Genomic DNA, 26,315 nt, shown 5'->3' with positions numbered 1-26,315 from the left:
CTTACAAAAGGAAATCATCCAAAAGATTAGCTTACACCAAGCAAAGAAAAATCAGATCAAATAAACACACATGTATTAAACTATGAAAATCTCAAACGCACATCACGTGCTCGTGTTTGTACTGCCAACAGAGGCCAAAAGATTGACTATAGAGCATGTCTAAGATAGGTCATAGATTACACCACAGAGTGGATAAGCCGCAGAATAGCATCGATGGATTCCATACAACACTTACAAACCAAAAAAACAAACAAAAAAAGCTGGAGCGTACAACCTCAAACCCGGAAGAACCGCTGGATCGAGAGAGGCAACCAGATCCAAAACAGATCTGGCTATGGGAAGGTGATACAGAGACGGTGAGCAGCGGAGAAGAAGAGCATGACAGATCCGGCACCAGTGGGAGGAGGAGCAACCCAGCAAACTTCCACCAAGGGGGAAAAAATCCTCACAAAAAGGAAAAGGTTGGGAAGAGAGATCTCCCAAGGGTTATTGAGCAGAGAGCAAGAAGGAAAAGAAAAGGGAGGGAGAGAGGAGAGGGAGGGCCGGAGGTCAAAGCCCCCTCCCCCTTCCCTTCCCCCTCCTAAATGATGCTGCTGGCTTGAAACCCTAAGGGAAGAGACTAGAGAGAGATGCTCTCGTTTTTAGAGAAAATATTTGGAAGTGCGTATAACTATGAACATACTTTCAAAACAAATTTTCACACTCCCCTCCTCCCTTACCAATTCCAGCTACCACCCACTGCTGCCACCCAATTATGATCTTGTTTGGGAAATGGTTATATTTTAGGCTTTTAGTTATTTGACTATTTTAGTAGGCTATTTGAGTTCGTGTATTTGGGAAGATGAGTTGAATTTTTTTTGAATGGTTGTATTGGAAAAAGTGTTTGAAATGATATTTTCATATGAAATTACCAAATTGCCCCTACATATGTCCATGTACTATTCTAATAGGAAAATGAATGTTTGTGTGCTGACATGACAGTGGGTGAATTTGGACGCAACTTTTTATTTATTTTGAACAGAATTTGGACACAGTTTGTAACGACTAAAATGAGGCAATTTGGCACAAAATTCGAAATCTTCAATTTGTGAATTATAAATAACGTTTAAAATAGTAATAAAAAAAAATTATAACTTATAAACAATGGGCATACCACGTAGCGTACTAACATACCTTTTGACATTATTTTAAACTTTACCCATTATAAAAATTATAATTTTTAAATATTTAACAATCATTCACTTATCGTACTTCTTCGCCGATTGCGTGGTTTGGAAGGGAGAGCCCCGCCGGAGAGAGATCCATGATAAAGAGTCTTCTTTCTTCAGTCGGTAAGTGAGAGATATGAGAGACGATTAGGGATGGCAATTTGAAACCGGCCCGACGGGGATCCCCGATCCCGACTCCGATTTTAGCGGTTTTTCCCCGAAAAATACCCCCGACGGGGAGGGGACGGTATTTGAAAATCAATCCCCGATCTGTTCGGGGCCGGGGACGGTGATCAGTGTTCAAGCCCCGGCCCGGCCCGACCCCGGCCCCGATCCCCGATCCCGATCCCCGCCCCGGTTCCCCGACATGAAATTACTAATATACCCCCGTTTATATATATAATATATGTTTGGCACACTCATTCACACTCATTCACACAAACGGTGATCAGTGTTCAAGTCTCCTCTCTCTCTCTCTCTCTCATACACAGTGCCTCTCCTTGGCTTCTCTCTACTCTCTCTCACTCTCGCAGATACACAGTGCCTCCTCAGTGCCTCCATCACTGTCTGCGATGCCTCCGCGATGCTTCTCTCTACTCTCGCACCTCTCCACCGTCACAGATCGCAGCCACCGTTGCAATCGCAGTCACCACTCTCTCTTTCTCAGATCTGTGTTGATCTCACAGATACACAGATCTCAGATCTCATATCTGGGTTGATCTCCGTCATCGCCGCCGATCTTCGCCGAGCTCCTCCGTATCTGGGTTGGATCTAGGGTTTACATATATGTATATTATATATATATATATATGACTATATAGATCTGTTTATACAAATATATCTGATTATATATATATATATATCTGAATGAGTATATAGATCTGTTTTTTTTTTCTTCTAAATTTATAAACAGATCTGATGATGTTCATTGTGTATTAGTTCATTGTTCATTATTGAAGATGAATAATGATAAATTTACAGATTTTCATTGTTCATTAGATGATGTTCATTGTTCATTAGTTCATTGGTTCTGTGTAGATGATAAATTTATTTATGATGTTCATTGTTCATTATTTATAGATTTTTATAGATAAAAAAAATCGGGGATTTTTCGGGGTCGGGGATCCCCGATCCCCGATCGGGGGCGGGGATGGGACCGGGCTATGAGTCCCCGTCGGGGATCGGGGCCGGGGCCGGGGAAAATTCGAACATCGGGGATCGGGGACGGGGAGTGTGATCCCCGGCTCCGCCCCGCCCCGTTGCCATTCCTAGAGACGATGGAAGATGGGTTTGAGAGTTATGACAAGTTCAAACATTCAAAGGGTAAAACGATAATTTCATCTTATAGTACAACTCATTGTACACAACCTCAGCAACTAGAGGCTTTTTGGTTATTTTCAAAAAACAGGCACCAATAGCTTATTGTACCGTTTTCCAAACAAAGCGCTATGTTCAAAAAAGAGGCTACAATAGCCTATTGTACTATTTTCCAAACAAAGCCTATAGAACATATGAGTTGATGATGATGGCATCTGTGCGTGATATGTAAATTGTGGCCTATAAACTTATTTGTGATGCATGGAAACCTTTGAATTCCTTTAAAGATTTTCAATTTAAATTAGAGTCTAAATTTAGTGGGGGTAGTTAGTATCATCATAGGAATTACGTTATTACTTAACTTGTGTTATTATTTTGAAGGATTGATAAAATTTTATTAATTTAAACCTCTTTTTAATTTAACCCTTATTGAGATTTTATACACTCCCATATGAGGGGATATTATGTAGTTGAACCCCCAATTTTCTTAACCAAATATAATTATATATTTTATTAAATTATTAATTCAATTTCAAATGTCTGTTCACAGAAACATAGTCATCGAAGTGACATAGAAGCCATTTGGGATGAGAGTAAAAAGTTGCGTTTTGCAGCAACACAAAAACGCAGCTGGGCAGCCAGAAACGCAAGAAAACGCTTTGGGAAGTGCTAAAAATGCCAACTTGTGAAATTACGTAACTACCTTCCATGTTAACAATTTGGTCCTAGGGCAAAACACTTACTCATTTTCACCTCGTCTCCTCTGCTACCAATTCCTCTTTCTCACCGCTGCTCTCCTCTGCAACTCCTTTCCACAACTTACGACGAAATCGTCGGTCGCCGACGCTGCGTCCAGACTCGTCCTCCACGTCCTCGTGGTCGCTGGATCTGCAGCATCAGGTAAGGCGCGAAACCCTCCTCTGTTGTTGTCTGGTTACTCTTATTTCCAGAACCATTTTCATGAAAAATTGGAGTAAAAAATAAGGGATCAACTCTCATATAACAGTTGTATGCTGATGTTGTTGTATAACACTTGGATTAAGAAACAAGATTTTTAGATTTGCATAAATTTTCTAGTTTTCACTAAACCCTTCTTGTTCTTCAAAACCCAAATCTGAAACTTTTGTGGGTATCAATAAGATTCAGCAACAACCTTTTTAGTAGTTTTGCGATTCTGAAAAGGAACTTCTAACAGTTAATTGTTTGGATTTATTTGATTTCTTGGTCTCTGATCAGTGTTATATTATATGCTTTCAATTATGTTCTAATTTTCTAACAGGTTCTGTTTTGTATGATCAACCTTCATTTGAACTTTTAACAATTATTGCACTTGCTGGGAAAAAAAATATAAAAGCTTTGTTTTTAAATTGGTTGCTTTGATTTGAATTACTTGTTAATTTAGGATATTGAGGATCTGTTTGGAAGGATGGATGGATGTTGTACGGGGAGCAAATATTCAGGCAAGCCCGTACTCCCTTCTTTCAAGCTCCGCTTCTATCCGATCACTTGCGTACACAAAGGCGGTGAGCTACCCGACGGTGTGTGGCCGGAAAACCCCTCCGACGGTCAAGTTAGAACACACACCAGGGGATAGATAGAGAGAAGGGAGAGAATTGTGTTTAGTGTTTATCTCACCAAAAATTTCTTGTCTCCAGCATAGGGGCGCAGACTTGCTTATATACCTTCTGCGCCCCAAATCTACTCCCAGTGATCTCTCGATACGTGGTTCTGCTATCCCATCTGCCAGCACAAATCTTGCTGAGTATCACCTAACCCAATTGCCAGCCCACTCTACTGGGAGCTCGGCAGTCGGGCAACATTATTTCGGCTACCAATGGCCATACTCCACTTCAAGCCCAAGCGCACTTGACGGCGTAATGCTCCTCCAACCAGGCTCATTTCTAGCCGTGCTCGACTGCATTCCAACGAAGCCGAGATGGAGGTTGATCAACTTGGTCGTGCCGGGCTGAGGGCGCGTGTATTACAACCGAGCAACGCGCGAGCTGTGGAACCCTTACCTAACTGAACCTTAACCTGCCCGGTCTCCGTGCCAACGAAATCATGTAGCTCGGTTCCACAAGGCCTTTGCCATTACCGAGCAAGATCACGGCCCAATCTCGGAGCCAAATACCTCGGCCCAACCTCGTTCGGCCCAATCTGTCCGGCTAATTCCACCTTCCCAAATTCAGATCATTAATCTCCCTCTCAATTGCCCCTTAATTCCGTCCGCTGAAGCGTGACTGGGATTACCTATTCCGACCGAGGTATCACCTCCTCGGTCCTCAATTTACTAATCGGCAACCGGGCTAGTCGACATGCATGAATTCAAACTTGCCCGGTCTGAACTTCCTAGCTCTTCAGCTTGCTGGGTCGATGCCTCACCTGACCTTTCTGTCTCTTTGGCTTGCTCGGTCGACGCCTCACCTGACCTTCCTGTCTCTTTGGCTTGCTCGGTCGACGCCTCACCTGACCTTCCTGTCTTTTCAATTTTGACGCTTCCATCAATGGGACATGTGGCGTTCTCCCGTTGGTCCTCGAGCAGCCAACCAGCCGTCGCATGAAATTCGAATTTGGGCGGCAATTGGGGCTATATACGTGCCCCGTCTCTCTCTGTTTCATTTTCACTGACCATCTTCCGTCTCAAGCGTCCCAGAGCTGCTGCCCTTCTTCTCTCGCCATTCTTGAGCTCGTGCTCGAAGGAAAAGTCATTGCCCTTCATTGGTAAGTCCTTCAACTCCTCTTTTGTTGCTATCTTCTTTAATATTTCACACATTAGGGCACTAAAACATAGTTTCTAGGGCATTAGTCTTAAGAACCATCCCAAACCTCCCACTGTGAATGGTGTTCTTCATTTTTCCTGAAGAACACAGAAAATCTGGGGCGGACCGGGCTCCAGGTCTCCATTTGATCCAAAAGGCCAATCTGACCGAGCAAATAACCTATTTGTCCCAACCTTAGTGGAAACCGGGGTAGGCAAAGGGTTTGGTCGATCGACCGGGCTAATATCTGGTCCGCTTGAACGACCGGGCTCCTTGGCTAACCTTCACAACCGAGGTGGTTTGGCACAATCAATGACCGAGCTAAAGTCAAGCTCGTTTCGCGCGACCGCGCTTCCTCTTACACTTGACAACCTTTTCCTGCAGAGTCCAAGGGGACCCCTGACCATTTCTGAGGCTCTCAAAGACCAAGCAGCCAACAATCACCAGTCAGTGCCGAACCTCCTCAGCCGAGCTAATTTAGCCGGTCGTTCATGGGGAAATTTTGATTTCTCGTAGATACTCCGGTTGCCCTAGTTGCGTTCAGGGAGGAGTACGGCATCCCGGCCGATGTCCACCTTGAGCTTGCAGAAATTGAGACAACGCCTTGGGGCAGAGAGGAGTGCCCCTTCACCGTGCTATCAATTGTCGAATGAGGCCTTTGTTTCCCACTCAATCCATTGATCACCGAGTTCCTGCGCCGTACCGGGCTTGCACCCACTCAAGTGTCCACTAACACCTACCGAATAATAAACGGTGTGCACGAACTTAACAACCGGATAGGCACAAACTTAGGCTTAGTCGAGATATTGCGGCAGTACACTCTTGGACACACCGGCAATGGTCTTGCCTATTACCTTAAGATTAGGCCGGGCAAAGAAAAAATAGTGACCGGTACACCGGACAAGGACCTGCACGATGACGATTTCTTCTAGGTGACTGGTAATTATGAAATAGCCGAGGTACCGGGCTGGTTCATAAGCAAGAACTTCGGTTCCACATGTAAACCGGTCTGCTTCTGCTTGGTCAATTGTTCCTCTACATTATTCTGTACTTAACCATTTTTCTTGTTTCTCTTGCAGCTATTCAAGCCTTGCAAGCCAACTACCAATACCCCAACATTGAATCCATCCGCACAGTGCTCCGTTACAACCACCGGGATTGCAACGAGTTGCTCGGCTAAACGCCAACCTACAGATACTCGGCACCACGCCGGAGTAAAGTAACAGACTTTCTCCGCGCTCCATCACCTCCTCCAGACCCAAACTTTGCCTAACGTCCCACTAATTCGGTTGACAGAAGCCGAGGAGGTGGCAAAAAGAAGCCGCATCAAAAATTTGCTCACAGCCACCTCAGCTGAGATACCGAGCATCGCCACACGTTCCCCAGCTGCCGGCCAATCAAGCGGCCCCGTGGTCGCCCTGGCATCTCCAGCCACCAGGCAAATTAGACAGGAAGCCCGCTGGTCTGGCAAAAGGCCTCGCGCAGACCCATCTGCCGAGCTAGTTACCGAGCTGACAACTGAGCAACCTACCGACACGGTCGACCCCGTTCCAGCGTGGCGGCCGCAACTGAAACACCGGGGCAAAGAGATCCTGGCAAATGCTTTGGTTAAAGGCGAGAGTAAGCACTTGCTTGCCTTCTACCTCTCAAAGGCGCTGCTGCTGCCGAGCGACGTGGTTGGCAGCGACCGCGTTCCTGACACCCGGCTGGTGAAATCAGCCGTGAAGTCTATGACCAGGGTAAGAATCTCAATCTTCTGCTCCAATTTTCACAAGTGTTTGCACGGTTTTTTCTCTGATCGAATTCTGTTTTTACAGGCCATCCAGAAGCAGCATTTGGTCATGGAACGCATCCACCGACTTCGGCAGAAGGCCAGTGATACTGCCAGCCAAGTCTAGAGCCTCCAGACCGAGCTAGGCCGAGCAAAATTGTCACTCCAAGTCGCCAGTGCTGACAACAACAAGTTGCTCGGCCAGCTTAGCGAAGCCAAGCAAAAGAGAGACGCGCTCCAGGCCGAGCTGGACGAGCTCAAAAAGTCCAGGGAGAAAGAACGTGAAGAAGCCAATAACGCCGGTTTCAAAGAGGCAGAAGACAGCTATAAAAAACAAGTCTTTGCCACCCAGGACATCTATTTCAAAGCTGGATGGAAGGCTGCCTGTCAACAGCTCGGTCAAGGTCCTGACACCGACGTGTTTGCCTCTCCACCGACTGTTTTCTTATCGACTTACCTCATACCATATGCCAACGACGTCTTCAGTACGTTGCAGGCTGAGGCCGAGGAAGGACTTGGGGGAGAAGTCGAGGCAGATGCTGAGGGAGAGGACCAAACCGAGCAGGAGTAGACCGGCCAGACTGTGACCGGTATCCAGGACCAGACAGCACTGGTCAACTTGGAAGCTGATGAGGAATTCCTAGACCTTTCCCCCTTAGACTAGTTTTGCGTTTTCTCTCTTTTTTGTCTGCAAATGTAACCGGGCTAAGTTCCCCATCTCTTGTATTTACTTTTTATCAATGAAAAGCTCCGATTTCATCAACTGTCTGCACGGTTTTTTTTTCTTTCAATTCTACCTTCAGCAAAACATCTCGGTTTAAATTACAAAGTTGAACAAATCACCAACTTCATCAACCGGAATCACCATCGCGGTTGGAAATCCCAAGCTGAACAAGTCATCAACTCTTTCAACCGGAATAAGTCATCTCGGCTGGGATCTTCAATGTTGCACAAGTCTTCAACTCTTCCAACCGGAGTAAATCATCTCGGTTCGGAATCCTAAGTTGAACAAGTCATCAACTCTTCCAACCGGAATAAATCATCTCGGTTGGGAATCCTAAGTTGAACATGTCATCAACTCTTCCAACCGGAGTAAATCATCTCGGTTGGGAATCCTAAGTTGAACAAGTCATCAACTTTTTCAACCGGAGTAAATCATCTCGGTTGGGAATCCTATGTCGAACAAGTCATCCACTCTTCCAACCGGAATAAATCATCTCGATTGGGTATTTAAAAAGCAAAGAACAAAATGCTAAAGGCAAAGAAGACACTTCTATATATTGACAAAAAGAATTACATTCTGAAGTGTAAGCCAAAAAATTCCTTTGCACAAAAAGAAGGCTAAAGCTAGAAATAATACAGTTTGAGGTTGGCCGCATTCCACGGCTGGGGTATTGTTCTACCATCCAGATCCTCCAAGTGGTATGCCCCTTGGCTTGCCAGACCGGTTATCTTGTAGGGTCCTTCCCAATTTGCCCCTAGCTTGCCTTCTCCTGGCACCAGGGTATTGCCCATGACCTTCCTCAAGACCCAATCACCAACTTTGAACGGTTTGGGGTGCACCGTCTTGTTGTATTTCATTGAAAGTTCTTGTTGGTAGGCTGCCACGTGGATGAGAGCTTTTTCCCATCGCTCTTCCATTAGATCCAGTTCCAAGGCGATGGCCTCGGCGTTCAGCTCAGGCACAAAACTTTCGCTTCTGAGTGTGGGCATGCCAACTTCCAAAGGTATGACCGCCTCCATGCCATAAGCCAAAGCAAATGGAGTTTCCCCGGTACACCGCCGAGGGGTTATTCGGTATGCCCAAAGGACGGTGGGGAGTTCCTCAGCCCACTTTCCCTTTGCTTTCTCCAGCCGCTTCTTCAAACCATCAAGTATGGTCTTGTTTGATGCCTCGGCTTGACCATTGGACTGTGGGTAAGCCGGAGTAGAGTTGTAGAATTCAATCTTTAAATCCTCACAAAATCCTCTGAAGAGGCGACCGTTAAACTGGGTGCCGTTATCAGAGATCAGAATTTTGGGGACGCCAATCCGTGTACCAAATTCTGCCAGACAAAGCGCTTCGCGTCTTTCTCCTTGATCGTTACCAAAGGCTCCGCTTCAACCCATTTGGTGAAGTAGTCTGTGGCGGCGATGAAGAACTTCCGGTTGCCTGGTGCGGTGGGGAGCGGCCCCACTATATCTAGCCCCCACATCGCAAAGGGCCAAGGGCTGGTGAGGGGAAGAAGTTCCCTGGCCGGCTGGTGGATCTGGTGGGCAAACTTCTGGCACTTTTCACACTTGCGAACATATTTTTGTGCGTCGGCTAGCATGCATGGCCACCAGTAGCCTTGTGAAATAGCTCGGTAGGCCAAGGACCTGCCCCCTATATGACTGCCACAGATGCCTTCGTGAATTTCGTACAAGAAAGTCTCCACGCTGCTTGGGTGCACACATTTTAGGTAGGGACCGGTGAAAGACTTTTTGTATAAAGCACTGGCTGGAGAGAGCCAAAATCGCTCTAACTTCACCCGCACTTTATGTGCTTCCTTTTTGTCGGTTGGAAGAGTCCGTTCTCTAAGAAATAGGATGATAGGGTCCATCCAACAGGGACCTAGCTCGGCGCATAGTACTTTTGTCTGCCCGGCTTCCTCAATGCCGGGTCTTGGAAGGAATTCAATCAAAAGAGGGTTGGGAGATGCGCTATCGACCATGGAAGCAAGGCCTGCCAACTCATCTGCTCGGCCATTTTCTTCTCGGCCAATCTGTTGGACCCTGATCGCTTGAAATCGCCTAATTTGGTCCCTAACCAGGGCTTGGTACTTCGCCATTCTGTCATCCTTTACTTCGTAAACCCCAGAGACTTGGTTAACCACAAGCTGGGAGTCACTGTATATAATTAGCTTGGATGCTTGCATCTGAATCGCGCTCTTGAGCCCGGCCAAAAGCGTCTCATACTCGGCCTCATTGTTGGATGCTGGAAAGCCAAGGGTAATAGAGTGTTCAATAGTCAGGCCATCCAGCGAGATAAGAACGATACCTAGCCCGGCGCCGTGACGATTCGACGCTCCATCAACAAAAAGTTTCCACATCTCCCCGACAAAGAGCTTCCAACATTCTGAAGGGTCGTGAGAGTTTCGAAGGTCGATGAGATCACGGTTGTTCGGCTGTTCGGCTGCACGTTCTGTGCAGACTGGTTCCACTTCAGCCCCCCTTGGTGATTCGGCACCGGACTTAGCAAGTTGATCTTCAATGCCCAAGTCCGTAGGTGAATCTCCAGGTTGCGGTATTATGCCGGCCGCAGGCTCTGTGCTGAATGCTTCCATTTCTTCCTCTCTTTGTGATGCGGTACCGGACAGAGCAGGTTGGTCGGTGATACCCAATTCCGTCATCGCATCACCAGGCGGTGGATTTGTACAGACTGAGGGTGTTCCGGAGGGGCGTGCAAATTCCGCGTCGCCGACTCTACCAAGTTGTTGTGTCTCGGTTGTGCTTGGGTTTGCCTCATCATCTGCCGCGGCAATGTCGACCGGGCACACCGGATGAGTTCCAGGTGAGAATTCCGCAACGAAATCGGCCAAGGTCTGGGCTTTTATAGCAGTGCGCGGTTGGAACTTAACATCAAATTGACCCAATTCGACCGCCCACTTGAGAATTCGGCCAGAGAAGTCTGCTCGTTCAAACAAGGCCTTAAGGGGAAACTCCGTCAGTACGATGATGGTATGGGCGTGGAAATAGTGTGCGAACTTCCTTGAAGCCATCATCAATGCCAACGCAAGCTTTTCCAATGACAAGTATCTCGACTCTGCCGGCAGCAAGGTTTTACTGACGTAGAAGATTGGGAGGTGCTTAATTCCTTCAGCTCGGATTAGCATCGCACTGACTGCATGCTGTGAGACGGCAAGGTAAAGATAGAGTTCCTCGCCTGGCTTCGGTGTAACCAATATTGGCGGAGAAGACAGATATTTCTTAAGCTCGGCCAAAGTTCGGTCACACTCTTCATTTCACGAGAACTTTGATTTCAATGCCTGAAAGAAAGGGCAGCAGCGATCTGATGACCGGCTTATAAATCGATTAAGCGCGGCTGCCATTCCGGTCAGATGCTGCACGTCCTTAGCCGAGCTGGGCTGTTTCAACTCCTGCACGGCTCTGATCTGAGAGGGGTCTGCTTCTATGCCTCGGTTCGTGACTAGGAATTCCAAAAATTTTTCGGACCCCACACCAAAGGCACACTTAGACGCATTCAAGCGTAGCTTGTGCTTTTTGAGAATGGCGAACATCTCGGCCAAGTCAGACAAGTGGTCTGCTTGATGCCGGCTTTTAACCACCGTATCATCAATGTAAGCCTCCATTGTCCGGGCAAGCAACAGAGCAAACATCTTAGTCACCATTCTCTGAAAGGTTGCCCCGGCGTTCTTCAAACCAAAAGGCATAACTCAGTAGCAGAAGAGTCCCCTTGGAGTCGTGAAGGAGGTGATCTCCTGGTCAGGCCCATGCATGGCAATCTGATGGTAGCCGCGATAGGCATCCAAGAAGCTGAGCCTATTATGTCCAGCCGTCAAGTCCACGAGCTGGTCAATGCGGGGCAAAGGGAAGCTATCTTTCGGACAAGCTCGGTTGACTGTCTTATAATCGACACAAACTAGCCACTTCCCATTCTTCTTGGGCACCACTACGGTGTTGGAAATCCACTGAGGGTAGTGCACTTCCTGAATTGCTCGTGCCTCGAGCAAGTTTTTCACTTCCTCCGCAACTACCTCGGCGTGATACAGCGCTGACCTCCTTGTTCGCTGAATGACCGGCTTTGCTCCGGGGAAGACATTGAGGTGATGACAGATAAAACTTGGATCAAGGCCGGGCATGTTGTAAGGCGACCATGCGAAGACCTCGATGTTGGTCATCAAAAACTCCACTATTTCAGTCCTTTCTCGGGTAGTAAGGCTGGAGCCAAGCAGGAAGAACTTGTCTGGATGCTCTGTATCAATTTGCACTTCCACTAATTCCTCAACGGCTTTGTCCTCTGCCCTGGTGCCCACATCCTCAAGAACTTCCTGGTCTCTCGGTCCTTATCATTTGAACAAAGCCTTTGGCAGCCCGGCTCCCATTGACCGTCACGAAGCACTGCTTTGACATGACTTGATCTCCCCAAATTTCTTCGATTGCCCCCACAGCCGAGGGGAATCTCATTACCTGATGGTAGGTCGATGCCACGGCTTGCATTGCGTGAAGCCATCCCCTTCCAAGGATCAGGTTATAAGTGGATGGTACTTGCAGCACCCAAAACTCCACTTGCTTGACTACGGATCCCGCTTTGACCGGTAGGATAATCTTTCCCAAAGGCCACTCCGGTTGTGAGTTGAAACCGACCAGGGGCGAAGTTACCGGAGCCAAGTCTGTATCACGGAGCTTGAGCTGCTTGAATGCATCGTAGTACATGATCTCGACCGAGCTTCCCTGATCGATCAAGATCCGTTTGACATCAAACTCCTTGATGTGGAGCGTCACTACTAAGGCGTCGTTGTGCAGTGTCTGAATGCGCTCTAGATCCCTCGAGGAGAAACTGAGCACATCTCTTTCTTCGGTCTTCCCCCTCTTGATTGCAGGCTGAACTGACAAGACTTCCCTCATGTGTTCTGCCTTCTTTATCATACCTCGGAGCTCGCATACCCGCGCCGGTTCCATTATGCCGTGAATGACATTAACAACTCCTTGTGGGGGTGCATCATGGTCATCCGGTCCCCGCGGATCAACCGGAGCTTGATTCGCCTTAACACCTCCATCGATGTAAAGGTCCAGGTGTTCGGCTGTGACTAACTCTTCCAAGTGTTGCCTCAAAGGCAAACAATCCTCTGTCCGGTGGCCGAGCTCCCGATGAAACGTGCAGCGGTACCGCGGATTGAAGCCCTTTTGACCGTCGCCCAACTTAGCAGGAAATCGAACGTACTCCTCGTCACGGATTTCACTAAGTATGCGATAGATCGAAATTTTGAAGACCGTGGTAATGCCCGTCCTGGCCTTCAATCTTCTGTTTGCGTCGGCCACATCATCCCGGGGGTAGTCATCCCGGTCATTCTGACGTCCCCTACCTCGGTTTTTGCGATTTGAGCCACGGTCTGATTCCTCAGCGCGGTCACTTGATCGGCTGGACTCTTGTCCAACTGCGTGCACTTTGCCAACTGACCTCTTGTCTGTTGCCACCGGAGTCGCCTTCGCGGTAGATGTTGACGCATCATCCTCTACTCGGATGTGCTCATTGATGCGCTGCGTTAGCTGACCCATGGACGTCCACTGGTGTATGGTAAGTGAGTCCCGCAGTCTATGTCCGACCGGGAGGCCTCGCTTGTACTGAGTGATTGCAAGGTTGACCGGGCAATCCAAGATCTCGTTGAGAGTCTCCTAATATCTAGAGTTGTATGCCTTCAATGTATCGCTCGACTCCATCTTGACACTCAGCAGGTGATCAACTTCTTTAGGTGTTTTAGTGTTGGTTTTGAAGCGCGTCACAAAGGTTTCGGCCAACTGATGCCACCTCTCAATACTCCCCTCCGGCAGCTGCTCGAACCATTTCAAGCCCAGCTCGCCTAAACTTGACGGAAAGATGAGGCACATAAGAGCATCATTCCGCCTATGTCCGGCCATGACCTGTCGGAAGTGGCTTACATGCATGTAAGGATCGGTCTTTCTGTTGTAAAGCGTGAACTTTGGCTGGTGGAAGCCTGCCGAAAGTAGTGTTGTTTCTATTTCCAGGGAGAAGGGGATGGCGCTCAACCATGCCAAGTCGGAATCCACAAGGAGTGGCGCCGCTAGGCGGGGTGGAGGCATTCCGACCTCCTTGCTGGCGTGAACCCCGTAGGATAACCGTTGGAAAGCCGGTATCCTCTGTGCCTCCCGCCAGCGAGCCCGTTTCTCCAAGACTGCCCACAAATCTTCTGATCGAGCGGAATAGGTGTACCTCGACGTCGTCGCCGGATGTGAGGGCTGGTAAGTGCTATCTTGCGCGCTGGACTTCTCTGCGCGTACATCGGAATCACCAACCTTGTAACTTCTGGTAATAGAGATGGACGATGTGTGCCGCTGACTCTGACTACCTGAACGGCGGGGTTGGGTGCGCTCACTGTGGTCTCCCACTCTAGCTACACCGTTCCCTTTGACATGCCGCTTCAGCTCCTCCATCTCCGCCACCATTCGCTAAATGACGACGTCCTGGTCCTTCAGCTTATTTTCCAAACGTTTGGCGTGTGAGTCTCTCCTCCGCCGGTGACCGTCTGGACTCCGTGAATGACCATGACTTCTTCCGCACTTATCCCGCGCGTCTCCCGACTGTCCTCCTGGGAATGTCTCCAAGTCCCCTATTGGAGTAATGGTGGGGTGTCTCTCTCTCTGTCTGCCTGACTCCGGAGTGGCTCCATCGATGGCGGACAGCGGAATCTCTTCGTTGTTCGCCACAGAAAGCGATCGGATGAGCTTGGAAGACAAGGTTTTATCTGCAAAGTTTCCCACAGACGGCGCCAATTGTACGGGGATCAAATATTTAGGCAAGCCCGTACTCCCTTCTTCCAAGCTCCGCTTCTATCCGATCACCTGCGTACACAAAGGCGGTGAGCTACCCGGCGGTGTGTGGCCGAAAAACTCCTTCGACGGTCAAGTTAGAACACATACTAGGGGATAGATAGAGAGAAAGGAGAGAATTGTGTTTAGTGTTTATCTCACCAAAAATGTCTTGTCTCCAGCATGGGGGCGCAGACTTGCTTATATATCTTCTGCGCCCCAAATCTACTCCCAGTGATCTCTCGACACGTGGTTCTACTATCCCATCTGTCAGCACAAATCTTGCTGAGTATCACCTAACCCAATTGCCAGCCCACTCTACTGGGAGCTCGGCAATCGGGCAACATTATCTCGGCTACCAATGGCCATACTCCACTTCAAGCCCAAGCACAGTTGACGGGGTAATGCTCCTTCAACCGGACTCATTTCTATACGTGCTCGACTGCATTCCAACGAAGCCGAGATGGAGGTTGATCAACTTGGTCGTGCTGGGCTGAGGGCGCGTGTATTACAACCGAGCAACGCGCGAGTTGTGGAACCCTTACCTGACTGAACCTTAACCTGCCTGGTCTCCGTGCCAACGAAATCAGGTAGCTCGGTTCCACAAGGCCTTTGCCATTACCGAGCAAGGTCACGGCCCAATCTCGGAGCCAAATACCTCGGCCTAACCTCGTTCGGCCCAATCTGTCCGGCTAATTCCACCTTCCCAAATTCAGATCATTAATTTCCCTCTCAGATGTTAATGTAGGATCTACCAATCTGTTCATTTTAATCACTTTTTCCATTCTTCTCCTTTTCCCTCCAGAAATCTCCACTGAAATGGTTGATTCAAACACAAGTTTAGTGTGACAAAGTTGAAAACGAAAAAGGTAGAAACTTCATCAGGATATGTGGCAAAATTTAAACTTACAAAACTTTTATATAGAAAAATTATACAGAATATTATAATGCTGATAATTTTACAATTACAAATTATGTGATATAATTTTTCATTCCAAATGAGTATATATAAATGGACCACAACATGTTAAAGGTCTCTTTTGCTTAACTACTTCACATGTTTGCCCCTCAAATCATTGCTAGATTTGGTAGGCAACATATGCTCAAAAAATGCACATTTGACCAACACGGCAAAAGGGAAGAAAAACCAAGGTCTTAGCATGTGTGTATTTAACCCAGGTTCCAATCAATTATCTTCATCATCTGTTGGCTTAGATGAATGTTAATCTTATGCAGTAGTGTTGTACTTGCAATGTCACTATAATTACGTGATAATAAGGATCATTTGTTATGTTTTTTTTTTTTTGAAAAAAAAAATAAATCAGGATAAGGCACATTAACATAATACATAGTTTAATAGTTTGAGTTTCAAATTAAAGTGAAATAGTTTTAAAATTATTGCATATGTTTTAAACTACACAACCTAAAACGATATCTTTTGGTTTTACATTTGAACCTAATTCATTGACTTACTATAGCAAGACCATTGTCCAGAGATTCATGATAAATAATTTTAATCACTAATTATCGTACATTATCTCGTAGGTAAAAAGGTGTGGATTTTCAAGTGTTTACTTTGTCCACGCTTTAAAACAAAATAGTGACGTAGCCTCCATTATTGAGTGCGTGTATTTATGTTTATAATTCTATGTTAGACGAGAAGCTTATTCAATCTCATAATCAACGTGCTAGTTAACTCTAATACTAAATGACATGAATTCTTTAGATAAAAATTTACACAAGGGGAGACTTGTTTCTACAAAAATATTTATATTCACATAGTGGGATAGAACTAGTACAGAATTACCCATACTATTCACAGTACAAAGGTTGTTAACTAATACCCAAGAAACACAATGAATGTAACTAACGAACATGAATGTCACAAATAAATGAAAATAATCAAACCATTGACAAAACACCGTCGACCCAACCGTAGATTCTATTTTGCAGCTGAAAACAGATTGACTGGTTAGCAACCAAAAAAATAAGATTATAGAGATGGCGTCCTCCATGTCAACTGCCACTTCGTTATGGCCACCGAGAATGTGTGCATGTGGCTTTGGACATTGTGTTATCAAGATTTCCTGATTTGCTAAAAACCTAGGGCGTATGTACTATGTTTGCCCTAGTTGTACGGTGTGTTTGTGTTGCCCCTCTCTTATGCAGTTAGTCATGTGCTTATTCATTTGTCGTTATGGCACATATTATGCAGTCTAACTATGTATTTCACTTTTGTACGACAACGATGTGTTGCGTGGGTTGGTTGGTGTGACGAGTTTCGCAGTGAAAGATTTGCTACTGACCACCCACCTAATGTTGTCGATACGGGGTTACGTGCGGACATTGTTCGCATCGATCAGAGCCTACGTATGCTTGGGATTGTCGTCGATATTTTGTGTGTCGGTGTTTTTATGTTGTTGTTTCGTACGTGATCCATTGTCATGGATATTGTGACATGTACGTTTGGTTTTGTATCACCTATGTTGTTGTCAGTACTGTGTACGTCCTGCATGACATAATGTTTCTGCAAAGTGTTATAAAAATTGTCTTATTCTGTTGGGGTTTTGTACTAGTATATGTAGAACTTATTTAATTGTCTATGGACTTGGGTTTCGGATGTGGACATGAAAAACATATACTCCAATTTTGTTAAACTGATACATCATTAACTGTACAAGCAGGATTGCATTTCTCATAACTCCAACTACACCAATCGCACTTGCCATGGCAACAAACCGTGTGTCACCCCATACCCCTTCCAAGAACTGAGGTAAGGCAGTTACATCAACCCAACAACAAGCAATCCACAAATGCCAGTTCGACAGTGACGATACGAAGCTGTTTCAACAACTCGTCATAGCTGAAATGGATGCGGGTAATCGACAACCGTGTGGATTGTCGATGAGTGGGTATAAGAACGTTGCTAACAAGTTCTTGGACAAAACCAGCCTTCTGCATTCGGCCAAACAAATGAAAACCAAGTATGACAACTTGAAGAAAGATTGGGTTGCGTGAAAGAAGTTGGAGAATGCTAGCCAAGGGTTGATAAGACTTGGGTACGACCAAGAGACGGGTTTGTTCACAACTTCTGACTATTGGTGGGCAAAAATGCAAGCGGTACGTCGTGCAATAATTTTTTTTCCTTAATCATGTACTATTTTATGATTTGTAATGCAATATTTTGCTTTCGGCACTACTTTCTAAAATCGAAGCAATTGTTGAATATATTGAAGTTATCGTCCAAGATAATTATGCCACTTTTACAATTATTAGTTTTAATGTTTTCATTACTAGTTGGTACATTGTTAAAATTCTTTCTTGTGCACCGCACAACTTTGCATGCGTTTACACTTATTTGCATGTTTTCAATTATTGTGTCTGAATAATTATTGGAACTGATTATTTTTTGAGTAAAACATTATACAATATGAATGTGTCTATTCTTTTGTCTCAAATGAACAACCGATGTGCTAAGTTCAAGATGAATCCTCTAGAGCACTTGGAGCTCATGGAACGGGTGTACTTTGGCACAGTTGCGACGGGTAAACATGCATGGACTCCAACTGAACTACGCGATGATGATGCTGTCGCGGCCATTGCAATCGAGGACAGCGGCATGGAACTTTTCAGTGCTAGCACACCACCATAGCTAGCCATGATACTGTCGGGGAGAACGTGGTGGATAGTTCCTTGTTCGACGATGCTCCCCCGCAATCTACCGCTGACGGATTAGCCAATGCAAAACGTTGCAAGCGGCCAGTGTCTAGTACTGTCGCTAGTAGCATGGACAACCTTGTGGAGGCTGTCAACAAACAAAGTCGGGAACTGAAAATTATGCAATATGTTGTCACAAGGAAATGTGAGAACACTGTTGGGGACTGTCTTGCAAGGCTAATGAGCATGCCTGGATTGGAGCCCGGTAGTAAGTTGTTCTCATTCGCTTGCGGCATAATGGATTCACCTGATAATCGCGACCTCATCATGTCCCTCTCCTAGGATTACATTGTCAACTGGTTAAAAGAGAAGCGTGCCTACACGCAGGCCAATGTTGGCAGGGAACGTGAACGAGACGTACGTTTGTTCGGGAGTGATGGTGTGGTTGATATAGATTAAGCTTCTTCGCTTCCACTTACTTTTGTAGTGCTGCCATGGTACTGTAGTTTAAATGTTTGGGGACTTTCATGTTCTGGACTACTTCTTTTTTATTTATTTATTTATTTATTATTATTTGTTTTTTCCTGTGTTGTTTTCGAAATATGTTTTTAGAAGAACCATATGTTTGACAATAGTGTAGTCGTTAATTACACTTGTGATGGGTGCATTTAGTTAAGTTTGGAAACATGTCGACTATTTATCTGTTATTCTTGTTTGTTATTGTTGTCAAATTTACTTTTTTTAGTTACAAAGAAGTTTTGTTTTGTTTGTTTGCTTGTTTGTTTGTTTGTTTGTTTGTTTTTTTCCTTGTGTTAATTGATGCAGGATTGAACTCATTTGTTTTTATGTTGGTAGATGAGAGGAGTAGGTTTTCACCCATAGTCTATGATGTGGGTAATGTCTGCAAAGTGTACAAGCCAGTACATGGCACTGTTGTGTTACATGCTAGACTTCTCAAATGAAGAAAGGTAATGGAATCTAGCATATGCATCATGTACTACATTTTAGAGTTGTATGTTGTAGTGTGTACGTAATTGCAACATTTATGTGGTTGTTCATTTGTGGTTCAATTTTTTCATTTATTTATATTGTTGTATTAATTTATTTATTTAGTTACTTACATTTCTGTAGGTATATGTTAGTTTATTTACTTAATTTTGGATGTGTTTAGTTATTTAGTTATTTTTATTTTCTGTATTTATTTACTTATTTAGCATTATATGTGTTGATTTATTTATATTTCTTTTTTAATTTATTTACTTATATATTTCAGATTCGATTTATATTTTTAAATAAATACAGTTTCTGTATTTATTTAGTTCTGGTTCTATATATTTATTCACTTACAGCTTCTATATTTATTTATTTATTTATTTAATTTCGGTTGTATTTACTTATTTATTTTTATTTTCACACTTTATTTATTTATTTGTTGTTATATTTGTTGATTTAGTTATATTTCTGTATTAATTTTTTTTATTTTTTTTTATTTTTGGTTCTTTTTATTTATTTATTTACTTACTTAATTTTGGTTGTATTTATTTATTAACTTATTTATTTATTTTTGGCTCGATTTATTTAATTATTTATATTTCTGTACCTATGTAATTGTTTAAATATTTCTTGTGCAGCATTTATGTATTTATTTGTCTCACATGTTGGTGATGCAAATGAAATTGTTGCTTATTGTTGCTAATGTGATGGCTGCATGAGAATGGAATATGGCAACCACTTTTCAGCCTGTACATGAATCACAGGGTATTGTCAAATTATAGTTCTTCATGCATCACATGGAAATAGTTGCATGTGGTACGGGAACTTGTGAAACAATTGCTATATATGGAGATGATGGTATGTTCGTCTGGAAACAAAAGATTGGTGGGACATAATCAGTTTAGTTGTTGTTGTCTTTCAAATTTCCATTATGTGGAAAAATTGCTGCATTTCATTTTTGGTTCAGTCCACAGTGACATAACCCTGCCAAAGGTGTGGTACGTGCCTGACATTAATATCTATTTACACTACTATTTAATGTATTTATTGGAACCCAATTTTTGGCAAGCAAATGTTGGAAACTGTAAAAGGTGGTTACTGTCAACAAACCTAGATAAATTGGATCAATTTTTAATTTTTTTTTTCGGTATTAATGGTTCCAATCCAGCTTATTTTATAAAGTGTATGCAATTCTTGTATGAGCTTTTTCTGTGGTTTGTAGTGTCCATGGATCCGCAAGAGGGTACTAGCCCCGGAGTCGTATGCAATGGGTAAATAAATGCATGGATACGAGAGATGATCGGAGATATGGAATCGACGACATCAATGATATATGGATGGAAATTGCACACGTTGCCAATGAGTATGTGTATGTTGATAGGACTCCATTTCACAATTCATCATTGACTGATCGCTTGTGAATGAAAGAGATGCTTCGAGGTCGAAATGAAGCATTTCAGCGAAATTTTTGGATGTCAAGGGATGTGTTCTTATTGTTGTGCAAGACATTAGTTGAGGATTTCGGTCTCCCACTACCACAGCGTCCACATGGTGTGGACATAGTTGAGAGTGTCAGCATGTTCATATTCGCGTTGCAGGGCTTCTCGAGTTGGGATATTGAAGACCGCTTCCAACACTCGGAGGAAACAGTATGCTGTCATGTAATGCGTGTTCTTAAAGCAATGAAGTGCACATTGTCGACCGACGAGGTCACAACACAGCAAACATCCGTACTTAGAGTCTCGACGAAAATATTTGCCATTTCGAGTGAGTTTAATCATTTACCAAACATTTCATGAACAGTAACCACATCTTTGTTAACAAGGGATTATAATTTTGGGTGTTATGTGTTCATCCTTGTCGTTTACGCAATTGCTGTGTGTGCATGCCCAGGACTGTATTGGCGTGCTAGACGGTACACACGTAGAGGCATATCTCCCACTGCGAGAGGTAGCGCCATATTTTGGCCGTAAAAGATGGCACACACAAAACATACTCGTGGTGTGTGATTTCGACTTGTGCTTTACTTTTATCTCTTGCAAATGGGAAGGTAGTATGCACGACGATAGAGTTTTTAATGAAGTAACACAGGACCCGACCAAACAATTCTCCACCCTAGAAGACGGTTAGTTGAATTAAGGGTGTTCACATCTTTGTTAGTTGTGTGCATTTCATTGATAAATGATATTACTAATGCAAAATTATCTTATGACAACCAGGAAAATACTACCTTGTTGATGCGGGGTACAAGAACCAAAAAGGCCTTTTGGCGCCATTTAAGGGATGCCGATACCACCAGGAAAAGTTTCGCACTACTGGATGGGCAAGAGATGCAAACGAAGTTTTCAACACAGTGCACTCCTCCTTATGGAGTGCAATTGAACGTACATTCGGAGTATGAAAAGCACGCTGGGGATTCCTACATAACATGCCTCGATATGATTTTGGGAAAGTTAATGTGCCATTGGTCGGGGCTTCATTGGCACTATATAATTTTATACATCGTAACTCCAACAACGATGAAGCCTTCAACAAAGTTGCCAATGCAGAGACCTTTACTTTCAACATGCCAAATGTTGCGGGTGTTGGTGATGACGATGATGGTGAACTAGAGGGCGATGATGACATACATATTAACGAAGTTAGGAAATCAATTCAGAATGAGTTGGTGTGACATCGGCGTCAACTTGGGTGTAGTCCTATTCGGGCTTTACCAATTGACGGAAAATGATATGAATGTGTCAAACTATTGAACTTGTTATAAAAATTGTCTGGTTGTCTTGGTAAAGCAAAAGTTGTCAATTGCGTTTAGTAGACGTAAATGTGGAAAAAAAATGAAGGGAAGAGCGCAATTTCTTCACAAAAATTTAATAAATTTAATGTTACATTGAATAATTTAATTATTTTAATGTGATGTATAGTGTAACATTGAATAATTGATTAAGGCCGAAATGTACGTCATTGAGGCTGTTAATTAGAATCTCTTAACTTCACTTGCTGGTCAAACTGTATATTTTATGTGTGTTGAGTGTCAATCAGGTTGTACATCGTCGAAGCATAAAATGAGCAAAAAGACAGAATTTGGGCAGAGTTGACTTTCCCGCACGTGCGTTGACTTTTTCCGCACGTGCGTTGACTTTTCCGCACGTGCGTTGACTTTTTCTGGAAAAGTCAAACCGACGTTTTAAACCTGTTTGGACGAGATTGGAAGTATAAAAAGGCAAGTAAAAGGCTGGATTAGGGTTTTGAAAATTGTTTTGACCTAAAGGGAGAGGCTAGGGTTTGGAAAGGAAGAAGAAACAAGAAGCTTCAAAGATGTCTCCCATGGTGGTTCCTTCTCCTTCTACCTCCTCCCACTCCTCCATGAGTGGCTAGTCTCTTTTTCTAGGGTTTTGAAGAAACCCTAGCCATGTAATAGGTTTTTCTTTTTTTGATTTTATATTATGTAAAGGTTTGACCCATTGTATGGTGTTTTAGAAATTCTTTATATATAATTTTCATTATCTTTTCAAATATTTTACTTTCTGTGATTGTTGAATATTATTCATACATGAGTTTTCTATTCCTTCACATTCAAGGTATGGGACGAACCATGCTACAAGGAACGAGTCGTATCACTACCCTAGTTTAGAGTGAACGATTCGTATTACTTGAGATGGTTCGTGCTCGTACATTGAATGTGATGATCTTCTTGTTAAATGCTTTGAGCTTGTAGTTGCGAAGCATTAATCCGTTCAAACCATAGCATAATTAATTTCAATTGGAAGCCCTAATTATGTGGTTAGTGGTGAATTCTCTACCCTAGGATTTTTCCCTAATTCAGTAAACCCAATTTCATTTATTATTGATAATTTAATTCCTTATTTTAATTTATTCATTATTAAATTAGGTTATAAATAACCAATCTTTTTATCAAAATTAATTTAGGAATTTGACAATTAAATTAGTTTAATTTCATAATAGTCCCTGTAGATCGATACCTGGACTTGCCATTATTCTAATAGGATTTGGTATAGTTTAGTATTTAATTTTGGTGTGTTCAACGACCCATCAAATTTTGGCGCCGTTGCCGGGGATTTCTGGCGAAATTAGTTAATTTAAAGTTACATTCTTATTTTAATTTTTAGTTTAGGATTTTATGCTTTTGGTGTTACGAAGTGTGCAGAGCGTTTGAAATTGGAGCTATCACTGAAGTGCAAGCGGAGCGCAGCCGAGCTTTAAAAATAAAATTAAAAAAAAAAACCGCAGCGCTAAAGTGAGTAAACAGAAGCAAACACTCACAAGCAAAGCACCAAAGTGCTAAAACGGAAGTCAAAGCTCAAACAGAGGTTGGAGACAACGTCTACACGTCAACCATCCATAAGACGAGTAAAGCGTTTTCGTTAAACCGCTGTGAGTATTTCTTCCTTTGGTATTTTGCTTTCATACTTAGTGCACAGAGTCGGAACTTGTTGTGTGTGTTTGGGTAGTGTATGCACGGGCGTCGTTCTTGTCGCCCTGAATTATGGAGTTTAGACCTTGAACTAGAAAGGACCCTTAGGAGACTTAGGACCTCTGCCCGTATTCCTAGGCTTGAATATTCATACATTGAGCCATTAGAGATGGCAGATCCTAATGTCCCGAATGAGCCTAACCGGACACTTAAGGATTATTTTACACCCACCGCATATACATCACCATCATGCATCCAATTACCCAACACCACTGCTGCTCATTATGAGATTAACTCCAACACTATACAAATGCTCCCATCATTCCATGGACTAACTCATGATGACCCTTATAAGCATTTGAATGAATTTTTGGAAATTTGCTCGACAGTGAGGATCCAGAATTTCACAAATGAGGCCTTAATGTTGCGATTGTTTCCATTCTCGTTAAAGGATAAAGCCAAACACTGGCTAAATTGTTTACCTGCTAATTCAATCACAACTTGGGACCAATTACAGCAACGATTCTTGGAGAAGTACTTTCCCATAGGTAAAACCAACCAACTTAGGCGAGCCATCACAAACTTTGCTCAAATGGATGGCGAGCAATTCCATGAGACGTGGGAAAGACTTAGAGACCTTCTCCAACAGTGTCCCCACCACCAAGTGCCTGATTGGCAACTTGTTCAAACATTCTATTATGGCTTAACAGAGCCACACCACCAAATGGTGGATTCGTCCTGTAGTGGGACATTTATGTCTAAAAATGATGTCGAGGCATGGCAATTGTTTGAGAACTTAAGTGATAATTCCCTTCACCATGCCTCCGCAGCCTGGCAAGTCCGGCAACCCGTAGTTGGAGCCCCGAAAAGAGGGGGCATTTATGAGGTCGGGCAAAACCTAGAGTTAGCCCAACAAGTAGAGGCACTATCCTGCAAGATAGACCACATATTAGCTACGGGACATGCCCCTACCCAGCAAGATCATCCTCAATTCCGTGAGGCATGTGTTATATGTGCGAGGCCTGCTCATGACTTGAGTGAGTGCCCTTCGGCATCACAATTTCCGGAGTTAGTCCAAGAGCATGTGAATGTGGCTCAAGTATTCTCCAACCCGGGTAATGACCCATACTCCAACACATATAATCCGGGATGGAGAAATCACCCTAACTTCTCATGGAGACCCCCTTCACAAGGCACTTCTTATAATCCTCTACCACCAAGGCAGAATTTCAATAATTTTGCCAACCAATCATCCTACCAACCACCGCAACCTTATCGACCCCCACAACTGTACCGGCAACCACAACCCCTGCCTGGTCCTCAGGGCAACTCTGCCTTTGAGACTCAGGTGTTGGAAGTTCTTTCAGAACTTAAGGGGTTAGCACCAATAGTTCACTCCCACACTCACTCTATTGCCAAGATAGAGACCCAATTGGGTCAAATAGCTAACTACATGAATCGAAGAGATGAGGGAAAATTACCAAGTCAAACTGTAGCCAACCCTAAGGGACAATATAGGGTAGAGAGTTCGGGTGGGAATGGTAAGCAACATGAGCAAGTGCAGGCGGTGGTTGCTTTAAGAAGTGGTAGGGAGTTAGAGCCTCAGTCAGTTGCGTCTGATGCAACTAGAGTTAAGAAGGGTGACATTGGGGGTACACCTAATGAGAGCAAGGGTGAGGGGGAAACACTTAAGAGGGATAAGTTAGTCCCTAACACTCCATATGTGCTTAAGGCACCCTTTCCCCAATGCCTCGATACACCGTCCCCTTTTAATAAGAATGCGGCATCTATGGAGGCAATGATGGAGGTCTTTAAACAGGTAAAAATCAACCTCCCCCTGTTGGAGGCGATTAAGCAAGTACCATCATATGCGAAATTTCTGAAGGACCTTTATACACAAAAGCGTAAATCTAGGACACATGTGTCCCAAAAGGTCCTACTCACGGAACAAGTAAACTCTATCTTGTTGAATGACACACCTCCTAAGCTTAAGGACCCGGGTGCCCCAACCATTGCATGCATTATAGGGGACCATTTCATTGATAGGGCCTTATTAGATTTAGGGGCTAGTGTCAATTTATTGCCGTACTCTGTGTACGAGGAATTTGGGCTTGGCGAGTTAAAGCCCACTACTGTCACTCTTTAATTGGCTGACCGGTCCCTCAGAGTGCCACGTGGCATGATTGAGGATGTGCTAGTTAAGGTTGATAGGTTCTACTTCCCTGTTGACTTTTTGGTGTTAGATATGGAACCTGTAACCAGTTCTAAGAAACAAATCCCGGTGATCTTAGGTCGACCTTTCTTGGCTACGACCAATGCATGCATAAATTGTCGGACCGGGGTTACGGAAGTTTCATTTGGCAACATGCAAGTGAAACTTAATGTTTTCCAAGCATCTCAACAACCTCATGAGAGAGAAGAGTGCTTATTAGTGGATGTTGTGGATGGGATTGTGGAAGAGGCTTTGCCCTCCATTCTTGTAGAGGACCCTTTAAAGGCTTGTCTAGGTCATTTTGGGTTTGAAAATTTTGATATTAATGGGTCAGTTAAGGAGGTTTTGAAATTGTTGGATGCGGGTATCATATACCCCATCTCAGATAGCAAATGGGTGAGTCCCACACAAGTGGTGCCCAAGAAATCGGGCATCACCG

The 26,315-nt window shown here is 44.1% G+C and overlaps 1 long non-coding RNA gene across 1 annotated transcript; it reads left to right on the top strand.

Annotated features, from left to right (window-relative positions):
- The first annotated feature begins 3,075 nt into the window (after nt 1–3,075).
- Nucleotides 3,076–17,829, top strand: LOC145823119 (uncharacterized). Its single transcript, XR_014365278.1, has 2 exons — nt 3,076–3,425; nt 17,267–17,829. It is a non-coding gene; the product is annotated as an uncharacterized LOC145823119 (long non-coding RNA).
- The last annotated feature ends 8,486 nt before the right edge of the window (nt 17,830–26,315 follow it).

Source organism: Camellia sinensis, chromosome 3 (assembly GCF_055761805.1).
Source record: "Camellia sinensis isolate YWXY chromosome 3, ASM5576180v1, whole genome shotgun sequence".
NCBI classification, from domain to species: Eukaryota; Viridiplantae; Streptophyta; class Magnoliopsida; order Ericales; family Theaceae; genus Camellia; species Camellia sinensis.
This window is presented reverse-complemented; position numbering and strand designations above follow the sequence as displayed.